The sequence below is a fragment of the Myxine glutinosa genome, chromosome 7 (genome assembly GCF_964187855.1).
Source record: "Myxine glutinosa chromosome 7, kmMyxGlut1.1, whole genome shotgun sequence".
NCBI lineage: Eukaryota > Metazoa > Chordata > Myxini > Myxiniformes > Myxinidae > Myxine > Myxine glutinosa.
In genome coordinates this window covers 108,062,958-108,075,117 of record NC_136267.1, presented here as the reverse complement: position 1 = coordinate 108,075,117, position 12,160 = coordinate 108,062,958, and positions in this window count along the sequence as shown.

The following is a 12,160-nucleotide window of genomic DNA, read 5'->3' as shown; positions in this document are numbered from 1 at the left end:
CCAAACATTAATAAGTCAGTGAGTCAGTCACTGGTTAGAATGAGCTTCATATATTAGAGGAGCCTTAGCCATTGATCAAAAAATAAAAAATATCGGATTATTTTCACAAGAAAGGAAAAATATGATAAGTTGACAATAACGACATCTTTAAATAAATAGAGAAGAATGGTTTCTGACAACATTTGTGGTTATATTGGTTCACGAGTTTTCAAGTGACCACTATATTCGTCATGTGTGTGTGTCTGTCTGTGAGTGTGTCTGGCTGTCCGCAGCATAACTACCCGATGATATTATCCGATCTTGATGAAACTTGGGTGGGAGGTTGATATCATGATCTAGTTGTGTCCTGCCTAGAGTGGGCGTATTGTGGGTGGAGCTTTGTGGTTTGAGTTTTTGTGGTTTATTGTGGTTTTTCTATCTAGTTGTGTCCTCCATTGTGGGTGGAGCCACGCCCGAAAAAGATATCTCTCTTAATCGAGTTCAAGCTACATCTTCTCCGAGGGGTTTGGTGGAATCTGACAGGGGTTTCGGTATTTGGTTAGGTCAATGTCATGTGTCTAGCCCCACGAGGCTCGATTTTTCATTTTCGCCCCAAGGTCAAGGTCACAAGGTCACGACATTTAGAAAAGTCGATTTTTGATGGTTTTAATATATTGTTCACTTCCTGATAGGGTGAAATGTCGTACATGATCTTATATTATCACATACATCATGAAATACAAGTTTTCCAACAAATTTCAGAATCTTCGACATTTGACCTTTGAAGGTCACAAAGGTCAAATTTTCAAAGTTGTCGGAATCGAACCGAATTTTCGGTATTGTGTAGTTAACTAACCCTCATAACTGATTATACATTGTTTTCTATCTCATTTCAAGGTCAGTAACCTTCGTTTTGACATTTCCAGGCCTGGCCTGTCCGGGCCTGTTTCGGTTATAGTCCGTCCTTTGTCATTGAATACCGCTCGCTCGTGAACCATCGTCGTCTCCTGACTTGTAATGTATTTTTTTTAATATGCTACTTTGCTTGACCTCATCATTTAAAAGGATAGAGCATGGAAAAACACAGCTGTGAAGGCAATGGCAACCCACTCATTATAACTCTTGCCGAGAAACTGCTTCGTCAGCACCATCAATCGCTCTGTAAAAAGTATAGTACATCAACAAAGTTCCATCAAGTCGTGTCTGACTTCTGGTGACATTCATGATCAGATTTCTCCAAACATACCTGTCCTGCCTGCACTGCCTTCCGAAGCTCTAACAGACAAAGCAGGGTTGCAGCCTTTACCCCATCCATCCAGATCCGACACTGTGTGCCTCTTCTTCCCTCAATCATACCCAGCATGGTTAACTTCTCCAGACTTTCGTTTTCTGCACACATGATGTGTCCAAAGTATGACAGTTTCTGTTTTATCATCAGCCCTTCTAATGTACATGGTGGTCTCATTTCTTCAAGCACTGATTTGTTTGTTCTTCTTGCAATTCCATTGAATTTTAAACATTCGTCTCGAATTCCAGATTTCAAAACTGTCAATCTTCTTACTTTCTTTCTTTTTCACTCTCCATGACTCACATCCACACATTTCAACTAGAAATACTAGAGTATTCATCAGCCTCCTCTTAGTTTGTTTTGTTACATCTTTGTCTTTCCAGCTCTTTGTCGATCCTGACAAAGAGGATGGTTCTGTGATTGACAGTGATTGAAATTGAAACCATGCTAACCTTCTATTAATTTCTCCTCCTGAGTTTCCACTCACTTCAATCCTAATAAATAATAAATAACACCGCAAAGCGGGCGTAACCCCTCAGCCCATGCACGGTGGAAACAAATTTCAAGATGGCTGCTGTGGCGGCCATATTGAAAATCGCAGTGCGCCCATGAACCTTCCTCTACCCAACCCCAACACACACTGCAAACATGGATTTAATCGGACAAGCCGTTCTACTCGAAATTGACGGAAACCAATTTCAAGATGGCTGCCGTGGCGGCCATATTGAAAATCGCAGCGCGCCCATTTTCGAAAGGAACCTTTCTCTACTCAACCCCAACACACACTGCAAACGTGGATTTAATCGGACAAGCCGTTCTGCTCGAAATTGATGGAAAACAATTTCAAGATGGCTGCCATGGCGGCCATATTGAAAATCGCAGCGCGCCAATTTTCGAAAGGAACCTTCCTCTACTCAACCCCAACACACACTGCAAAAATAGATTTAATCGGACGAGCCGTTCTCCTTCAAATTCACGGAAACCAAAAGTTGACGGACGCGCGGATGCCCGGACGCCCGGACGACGCCCGTGACGACAATACCCCTTGGCCCAATTTGGGCTGAGGGGTGAAAAGTACTCAGTAATAAATAGGAAAAGACAGCATTGCTGATTGAGATATCAGTACCCAGCGATTTTGGCCTAAACAATGCAGAAATCAAGAAAATGACCAAATACCAAGACCTCAAGAATGAAGTGAAAAGATCCTGGAAGCTGAAGAGTGCCAAAATTGTACCAGTGAAAATTGGGGCAACGGGAATGATAAAGAAGAACCTTACAGAGATCTTAAAAAACATCCCTGGGAGCATTACCACAAACGAACTACAGTTGGAGGCTGAAAGGGGCTCAGTGATGATCCTGAAAAGATCCCTTGGTATAAAACCCTGAGAAGAACACAACTTCACCCAACTTAGCGCATGAATCACAATCCTTCACCAAAGCGGGGGTGGATACTTTGAGTCCTGAGAGGACTCCGTTCCACCTTGTAAAACCCAAATTATGCAGATAACAACCAACGACACACACACACACACACACACACACACACACACACACACACACACACACACACACACACACACTAGGTATATGTTAATTAATTTAAAAGGTTGACACCTTGTCATTAAAAGTTTTTACAACACAATGTACAAAGAATAGCACTATTTTATGGTTTCTGAAGGTTTGCTCAGTTCTTACGTAAACACACGCCAGGCTCAGGCTACTACCTTAAACTTTTGTAAAGCCTTTTTGGGCTTAAAAGTTCACTATTTGACACTTCATCACCGAAAGCTGAAATGTATTTGGTCAACACCATAAACCCCCGGACACTGCACAACGATGCAAGGCTGTTGCCCACAACTCGTCGTAAAAGTTGAACATGCTCAACTTTCACGACGATCGCCGACGACCTGAAAACCTTGTTGACGTCGGTCGCCAACCGCCGCGCATTACCTGATTCACTGGTCAACAGCCAAATTAGTTCTGACTTATTTTCAACTGTTTCTAACTAATTTGGTGCCCACGAATCCGAATCTGACCTTGAAATTTCGCTATCATGTAACCTTAACGTAGTACATCATAAGTGTGGAAAAAATATTTAGAGCATGCGAATTTCTTGATTAAATCTCAATAAGTCTATTCATTATCACAACAATTGAACCCTGGTGTTGGGCTAGCGGCTAGGGTGCCGGCTTAGGATAACCTAGGATCCTGGGTTCGAATCCTGGTGATCGCTGAATTAACGCCAGGGGGGGTTGACTCAGCCTGCTTTATCCTTCCGAGGTCGGCTAATTGAGTACCAGTTCACTGGTAATTCCCTGTTTGTCATTAAAGGCGGCAAAAAGGGCATCCGGCCGTAAAACATTGCTTCAAAAAGGGGACCAAAAAAACAACAATCAACCATGGTTCCCGAAAAAGGCCAACCCCCGCTTTGCGGGGAAAAATGGCCTCTAAAGGTGGTTATTGTCACAACAAATAATATGAACTTAAAGTTTTTATTTACATCACATAAAAAAATGTATATCTCCAAAAATTAATATGAACTTTATAAAATATCACAAAAAATAATATGAACTTTAAGTTTTAATTTACATCACATTAAAAAATGTAAATCTCCAAAAATTAATATGAACTTTATAAAATATCACAAAAAATAATATGAACTTTAAGTTTTTATTTACATCACATTAAAAAATGTAAATCTACAAAAAAAATATGAACTTTATAAAATATCACAAAAAATAATATGAACTTTAAGTTTTTATTTACATCACATTAAAAAATGTAAATCTCCAAAAATAATATGAACTTTATAAAATATCACAAAAAATAATATGAACTTTAAGTTTTTATTTACATCACATAAAAAAATGTAAATCTACAAAAAAAATATGAACTTTATAAAATATCACAAAAAATAATATGAACTTTAAGTTTTTATTTACATCACATAAAAAATTTAAATCTCCAAAAATAATTTGAACTTTATAAAATATCACAAAGAATGATATGAACTTTAAGTTTTTATTTTCATCACATAAAAAAATGTAAATCTCCAAAAATAATATGAACTTTATAAAATATCACAAAAAATAACATGAACTTTAAGTTTTTATTTACATCACATAAAAAATGTAAATCTCCAAAAATAATATGAACTTTATAAAATATCACAAAAAATAATATGAACTTTAAGTTTTTATTTACATCACATAAAAAGTGCTTCTGAACTTTACTCTTGCGTTTGTAGGAACAATCACTTTCACGCTGTAAAGTCCAACAGTAATCGCCCATCATGTTTGGATTGACTCGGCCTTGATATCGAGTCTCCATGATGGCAATTTCCTGGTGAAACCTTTCTCCATGCTCATCACTGACATCGCCAAGATTTTGTGGAAAGAAGTCCAGATGAGAATGGAAGAAATGTATCTTGAGTGATATTCGAGCACCGAGCGCCTGGTAACTCTTCAACATCTTGTCCACAAGCTCTTCATAATTTGGTGCTCGAAAATTTCCAAGGTAATTGTGAGCAAGAGCCACAAAGCTATCCCAAGCAACGCTTTCCAGCTCAGATAGTCTCGTTACAAAGTCCTGATTAGTGAGTACAAGACGAATCTGAGGACCATTGAAAACACCCGCCTTTACTTTGGCCTCAGATACAATGCCTTGGAACTTCATTAGCAAGTAGTGGAAGCCGGCACCATCTTGATCCTTAGCCTTCACAAAGTTCTTCATCAAACCAAGTTTCAAATGAAGTGGTGGAACGAATACCTTCTCAGGGTCAACAAGAGGTTTGTGAATTTCAATTGAAGTGGTATTCCTGTGGTATACTGGTTCTCAAAAACTGGATGTGCGAGTGAAAATTGGATATCATAATCGAAATCTACAGGTTCATGTTGGTTAGAATCACCTCAAAATATAGTAGAACCATAAAGCTTTTAAAAATGTGTTGACCAGTGTTATCAAAGACTTTCACAGACTAAACTGTTGCAGAGGGTTTGCGGCGTTGCATCGACTAGTGTGCTACAGGCTCTAATCAAAGTTATATTGCAATAAAACATTACTATGTGAATGCTCTTGCAGAAAAATTGTCTCCAAGGCAATAAACCAGGTCACATTTTTCACTTGCCCAGAAACGAGGCACAGTTGTCTTTCACACAAATTCAATAAGTGTATTGACAATGTTCACAACCAACAAAAACCTTGTCTTGCAACGTCTGATAAAATCAACCAAGGCACATTAATTAGTCTCTCCAGTTCCATAAGAGCAGGTGCACCAAATGTTCACAAACTTTTGAGAGGGCGGACATACCCGTGTCCTACCCAAACCCCCTAGTGCTCTTAAGGCCAACGTTTTCTCCCTAATATACGTGTGCCTATTTTAATTTTGATTGATTCAATTAAGTCGTGGCACAAATTTTGTCGCAGCCTTTTCCCCAGGTGGAACATGAGCCTTATGCTCATTACATACATCATTTCCTTGGCCTGATGCCGACTTCCCCCATAGAGCCAAAGCCTCATTAATTAAGACTAATTAAAGCATTGGTTCTGACAGCTAGCGTACCAACGGTGTGCAAACATTAGTATTAGCTGTGAGTGAAATGCAAATTTCTCCATCTCCTGTAAAAGACAGGACACTGATATTTCACCCATACTTGGGTGATGCAAAGCTTTATTACGTGGTATTTCATGCAAGTGAATGCAATGCGTTATTTTGTAAATATTTATTAAATATAATGGATTTTTGTAAACTGCATATTTAGGGGAGGAGTGGGAACAGGAGAAGTGGACATGGCCTGAGAGCATATAAGAGGTGAGTAAAGACTGTAGGGAGGCAGGGGTATGGTATCTCTCACCAGATAGAGATAGGCTATCTCACCAGGGTATCTCACTCGGAGGTGGTAGTAGCAGAGATGATTCATAGGACGGTCATATAGTTCTTCGGTGTAAAATGGAAATTGATAAATACCTAGAAGCACTAAGGATAGAGGGCTATAAGGACAATAGACAGCAATGGAAGGTAGACCAGAATTGAATTTGGTGATATGTAGGCACTGTGTGCATGTTGTGCTCCTATCTAGGTATCTTGAGATTTTGATTTTCTGAGTTGTGAGTCTTGCCAGAAGTGTTTCATGTCGTCTGCGTTAAAGCAACCACATCACCTAACTGCCATTCTCCTCCTCCACCACCTAAAATAAATGTCCTTCCTGTTTATGATGGACATCATTGCCACCACCCCCTTCCCTCTTCTCTCCTCCATGTCTCCTTCCCACTGAGTGGCTGTCTGGGGTGCGTTCTGGTAGCAAGCAGCTTGCTATTGCATGCTATCGCTTGCCAAGCCAGCTGTTCTATATCGACCGCTTGGTAAGCAGAGAAAGCGATTTAGAGAGGTGCTCGATGAGCGGTAAGCGAGCTGCTTGCAAACAGAACACCTCCACATGTTAGCAAAAATGGCTGCCGTAGTCAAATTAAAAAGGATTGGTGGCTATTTTCTTCATTTTCCCCATAATAGAGGCCGATATTTAAACATGCGGTTCATACTTTATTGCTGCTTCTACTTTTCATCCTAACTCTTTCAAATCGACAAACATGCAAAACCGCTCCATGCCTCTCCCCCTCCCAAAATACACTTCGGCAGGAGGAAAGATAGGCCAAGTGTGGAGTGAGGGGCCTTCTGACTCCCCATTTCTTTCTTTTCCTCTTCCTAATACCCTCTGTAGCCACTGCTACCACAAATGATCCCTTTGGGGAAAGTTGGTGTCACACAAGCCTGAACAGCATTCGCTCCAGTACCATAGCAGCATATTGTTTACATTGGAGACCGCCATGTTGGTAAGCAGTGCCAAGCACTATGTCCCGTTTCAGAGCTAGTTAGAGTGCTCTGAATCAAGCAAGGTGCCTGTCGACTGGAAAGCTAGCTGCTTGCTCAAGGAACACGCCCCAAGTCTGTAGGATGGGTGGTGTTTGTGTCATGGTTCGGTGGTATGTATGTGGCACATGCGTGGTGGGTTTTCCTTGTATAAATGGGACATTACCTGTCTTTGGACTCGTAAGTTCCTGGCTTACATTTCTGACACATATATAAGAATTAGGCTAGCACTAACAACCCAGAATAGAATATCTGACAAATTGCGCCACTTCTCCCCACTCTCCCATTCTATTTTTTTAAATGAAAATATCACAATTTATACGCCACTATGTTCCATCCTATAAATATTTTAGCTACACAAATCGTGTCTCAAAAGTTGTTCACAATGAACCATTCAGCAACAGAATGTCCTGAACTATCTTTTTGTTTTCCCACTATATCCGTTGTTGTTTAAAGATTCAGCATAACATCTCAATTTGCATGATCACATAGTTAAAACAGGTGCAATCAAGCAAGCAACCATCTTTAAAAATTCATTAAACCCAACCATCTTTGTCTGTTATTAATGAACAAAAATAGCACAAATGTAATTTTCTGCTTGCATTCTCCCAGCTGCAGGGTTCATGTACTACCTTATGCTTAGGCAGCTTTCATCGATTCCATGCATCACCTAACTAGCTGCTTTGAGTCGACATGGAATGGTTCTGTTTTGTGCATGGATGATGGATTGCATTGGGGAGATTTTAATCATCACAACGACTCTTATAACCATTTCCCAATTCTATGATGGCTCTTTCAAAAATCTTTTCCCACTCTCAACCTCCATTCTGCCTCCAAGAGTTCTTTATGTAATCTTTTCTCAGTGCCATTCCTGCATTGCATGTTATTCAGTTGTGTGTTCCAAATGTCCTCCAGAACATGCTTTTCATTATTTTTACGTCAATATTTTATAATATTATAATAGCAGTAGGTGATGCTGTCTGTCTGTCTGTCCGGGGCTGTGGCTTACTCCGTTTAGAGAGGAGCTCCACCCATTCTGGTAGAGGCTTCATAATCAAATATTCACCATCGTATTAACTCGCATAGCTTTGAGGCCCTTTTGTTAGGGGCCCGCGGTGTCTTGCTCTCTCTCACAGTTTTATTTCAACTCTAATTCGATATATCATTTCATTTTTCACAGTCGCTAACATAGTTTTAGACTCGATTGGAAAAAACCGGGAAGAGAATCCCATGAAAGTTTCCATTTATAGAACGAAATGCATTTTCGAAGGCCTGTAAAATAAAACCCATTCATTGAGTCACCCTCACGATTTTATCTCGAATTCACAATCTTATTTCATTTTTATCGATGGTTTTAGACTCGGTTTCACCAATAATTGAAAAAATAAATGTACACACGGGAAAATGCCAAGATGAATAAAAAAATCGCGGCACGCTGTATCATATACCGCCCAACATGACACAGACGGCAACATGTCGACATATATGAAAAATTCGCCTTTTCTTTTCCGCTAAGATATATTACTTTTCCGTTTGATGACAGTCGTCACAAAAACGTCAACAATGATGCCGACATATATTTCCTCGTTCTTATTTCATTCATCATTATTATCCGGAAGTAAAGGTTCACGTGTTCATTTCATGCATGCACGAACACTTTAAAGAGGATTATTTGAAATGTTTGATTTTAAAAACGTCATTTTGTATGCCATAACGAAAAGAGTAACATTGGTTTTCCCGGGAGAGATAGGTGTTATGTGATGTTCTTATACACCGCCCAAAAGACATGTGTGTGTGTGTGTGTGTGTGTGTGTGTGTGTGTGTCTGTGCATGTGTACGTGTGTGTGTGTGTGTGTGTGTGTGTGTGTATGCATGTGTGTGGGTGTACGTGTGTGTGTGTGTGTGTGTGTGTGTATGTATGTATGTGTGCATATGTGTGGGTGTACATGTGTGTATATATATATATTGTGGTGCTGCGCACACACGACTCGATTGCCAGAGAGGTAGGCCACAATGCGTTGGTATAACAAAGAGTCTTTATTCAAAGCTCATACTTCAGCACTGAGCGGGCTCAAGCTTAGAGCCCGCATATATGTCCCGAGGCCACGCCTAGTCCCGGGGCATGGCCGATTGGTCGAAAGGCGGGGCATGTACTTTCGTTCCCCGCCTGAACGCTCGCGCCACCCACTGGTGCGTGGAATTATTGCCCCTTGTGCCCACCACACGCGCCCCCCCAGAATTCCCGCGCACCTGAAGGGTGAGTTTGCGGGGAAGCCAGATGACCCGGCCGAAACGCCCCCTGGCGGTGGGTGCAGGGCTGGGGGGTAGCGGGATGGCGGGGCTGGGGGGTGCCGGGGGTCCGACCGCCGGGGAGTGGCCTCGACGCGGAGGCAGAGCTGCTTGCGGGGGGTGGTCCGGATCGAGGTGGGCCGGCTTGAGGCGGTCCACGGAGATGCGATCCGGGGCACCGCCGATGTCGATGGTGAAGTATTTGTCCCCGGTCTCCAGCACGCGGAAGGGCCCGTTGTACGGGGGCCGTAGCGGTGCCCGGTGGGCGTCGTGCCGGACGAAGACGTACTTCGCCGTGCGAAGCTCCGGGGCGATGTGGGAAGGTGGGCAACCGTGGTGTGCCGTCGGCACCGGGGCGAACCTCCGGGCGGTCTCCTGAAGGGCGGATCGCTGCTGCGCCGCGGACCAAGGAGCCGTGGAGTCGGGGATAAATTCACCCGGTACCCGCAGTGGTTGCCCGAAGAACAGCTCCGCTGAGGACACGCGCAGGTCGTCCTTGGGCGCCGTCCTGAGGCCCAGCAGGACCCAGTGGAGTCTGTCGACCAAGCCGCCATCGCGAAGGCTGGCCCGGAGCGTGGCCTTCATTGAGCGATGAAAGCGCTCGCACAGGCCATTGGCCTGGGGGTGGTAGGCCGTGGTGTGGTGTAGTTTCACCCCGAGCCCTTGCGCCACCGCGGCCCAGAGCTCCGAGGTGAACTGGGGGCCGCGGTCGGACGAGATGTCCGAGGGGGCACCGAACCGGGCAACCCAAGTGGCGATGAAGGCTTGCGCCACATCAGCCGCAGACGTCGCTGCCAATGGAACGGCCTCCGGCCACCGTGTGGTGCGGTCCATCATGGTGAGGAGGTGGGTGAACCCCCGCGAGGGGGGCAGAGGTCCCACCAAGTCGACGTGCACGTGGTCGAACCGATGCTCAGGCACCGCAAACGGGGCCAACGGGGCCTGGGCGTGGCGGTGGACCTTTGCGCGCTGGCACGCGAGGCACGTCCTGGCCCAGTCGCGCACGTCCTTCCGGAGGCCATGCCAGACGAACTTCGCCGCGACGAGCTTCTGGGATGCCTTCGTGCCCGGGTGGGACAGGCCGTGGATGGTGACGAAAACTGGGCGCCGCCAGCTAGCGGGCACGATGGGGCGAGGCCGGCCAAGGGAGACGTCGCATAGGAGGGCCGCGCCCGCGGCGTCGAACGGCACCTCGGTGACGCAGAGGCCCGTGACGGCGGTCCCCAAGGCCTGGACGCCGGGGTCGGTGGTCTGGTCCTCCGCCATCCGGGTATAGTCGACCCCGAGGTGGACCGCGTGCACGATGGACCGGGAAAGGCAATCCGCCACTGGGTTGTCTTTACCCGCCACGTGACGGATGTCCGTCGTGTACTCGGACACGGCAGAGAGGTGACGCTGCTTCCGTGCCGACCATGGCTTGGCGACCTTGGCCATCGCAAACACAAGGGGCTTGTGCTCGAAGAAAGCCGTGAACGGGCGGCCCTCCAGCAGATGGCGGAAGTGTCGGACCACCAGGTGGAGCCCGAGCAGCTCGCGGTCGAAAGTGCTATAGCGGCGTTCGTGCGGGCTAAGCTGCCGGCTAAAAAACGCCAGCGGTTGCCAAGCACCACGCACCCACTGCTCGTGCACCGCGCCCACCGCATCCGGATGGATGGTCGTGTGTCGCCGAGTTCGGGAAGGTCCAGGAGGCGGTCGGCCCGTTCCATCTCCGTGAGCCCGAACGTGGCGAGCAGGAGACGTTTGAGCGCCTCGTACTTGTTGTCGCCCGGCGGGCGCCGAAGGATGGACACGACTCGGGCGGCAGTGCTGGGCCCGAGGGCGGCGACCACGTGGTAGTACCCTGTCTCGACCGCCGTTATGCCTCGGAGCTGAAATTGAGCTTCGGCCTGGACGAACCAAACGTCGGCCTGTGCCTCCCAAAACTCCGGGAGTTTAACTGCGACGGCGTTGGTGGCCATGGTGCGTTTGGTGGTCAGCAACGGCTGAACCAATTGGGGTCACCAGTGTGGTGCTGCGCACACACGACTCGATTGCCAGAGAGGTAGGCCACAACGCGTTGGTAAAACAAAGAGTCTTTATTCAAAGCTCGTGCTTCAGCACTGAGCGGGCTCGAGCTGAGAGCCCGCGTATATGTCCCGAGGCCACGCCTAGTCCCCGGGCGTGGCCGATCGGTCGAAAGGCGAGGCATGTGCTTTCGTTCCCCGCCTGGATGCTCGCGCCACCCACTGGTGCGCGGAATTATTGCCCCTTGTGCCCGCCACAATATATATATATATATATATATATATATATATATATATATAAAAATATATATATGTATATATATATATATATATATATATATATATATGTATATATATATATATATATATATATATATATATATATGTATGTATATATATATATATATATATATATATATATATATATATATATATATATATATATATATGACTCCATGGTAAGATCTCCAACCTTTAATTGAACAAACAATGACTCAACGTTTCGATTAACAACATGTGAAGCCACACGCCTCCGTTAATCTTCCTCAAGAGTGATAAAATCATCTCAACATCCCCTTATATGCAAAGTGGGCGGGGTATATGCAAAGTGGGGTGGGCAAAGCTGGACAGCCAATGAAACCGTATCACACCGCTCTCGTGAACGGAGACGTTATTGACCAAATTCAAAAATCAACCGCATATTAACGGCTTAAAAGAATCCTGTAAGCAATGCTG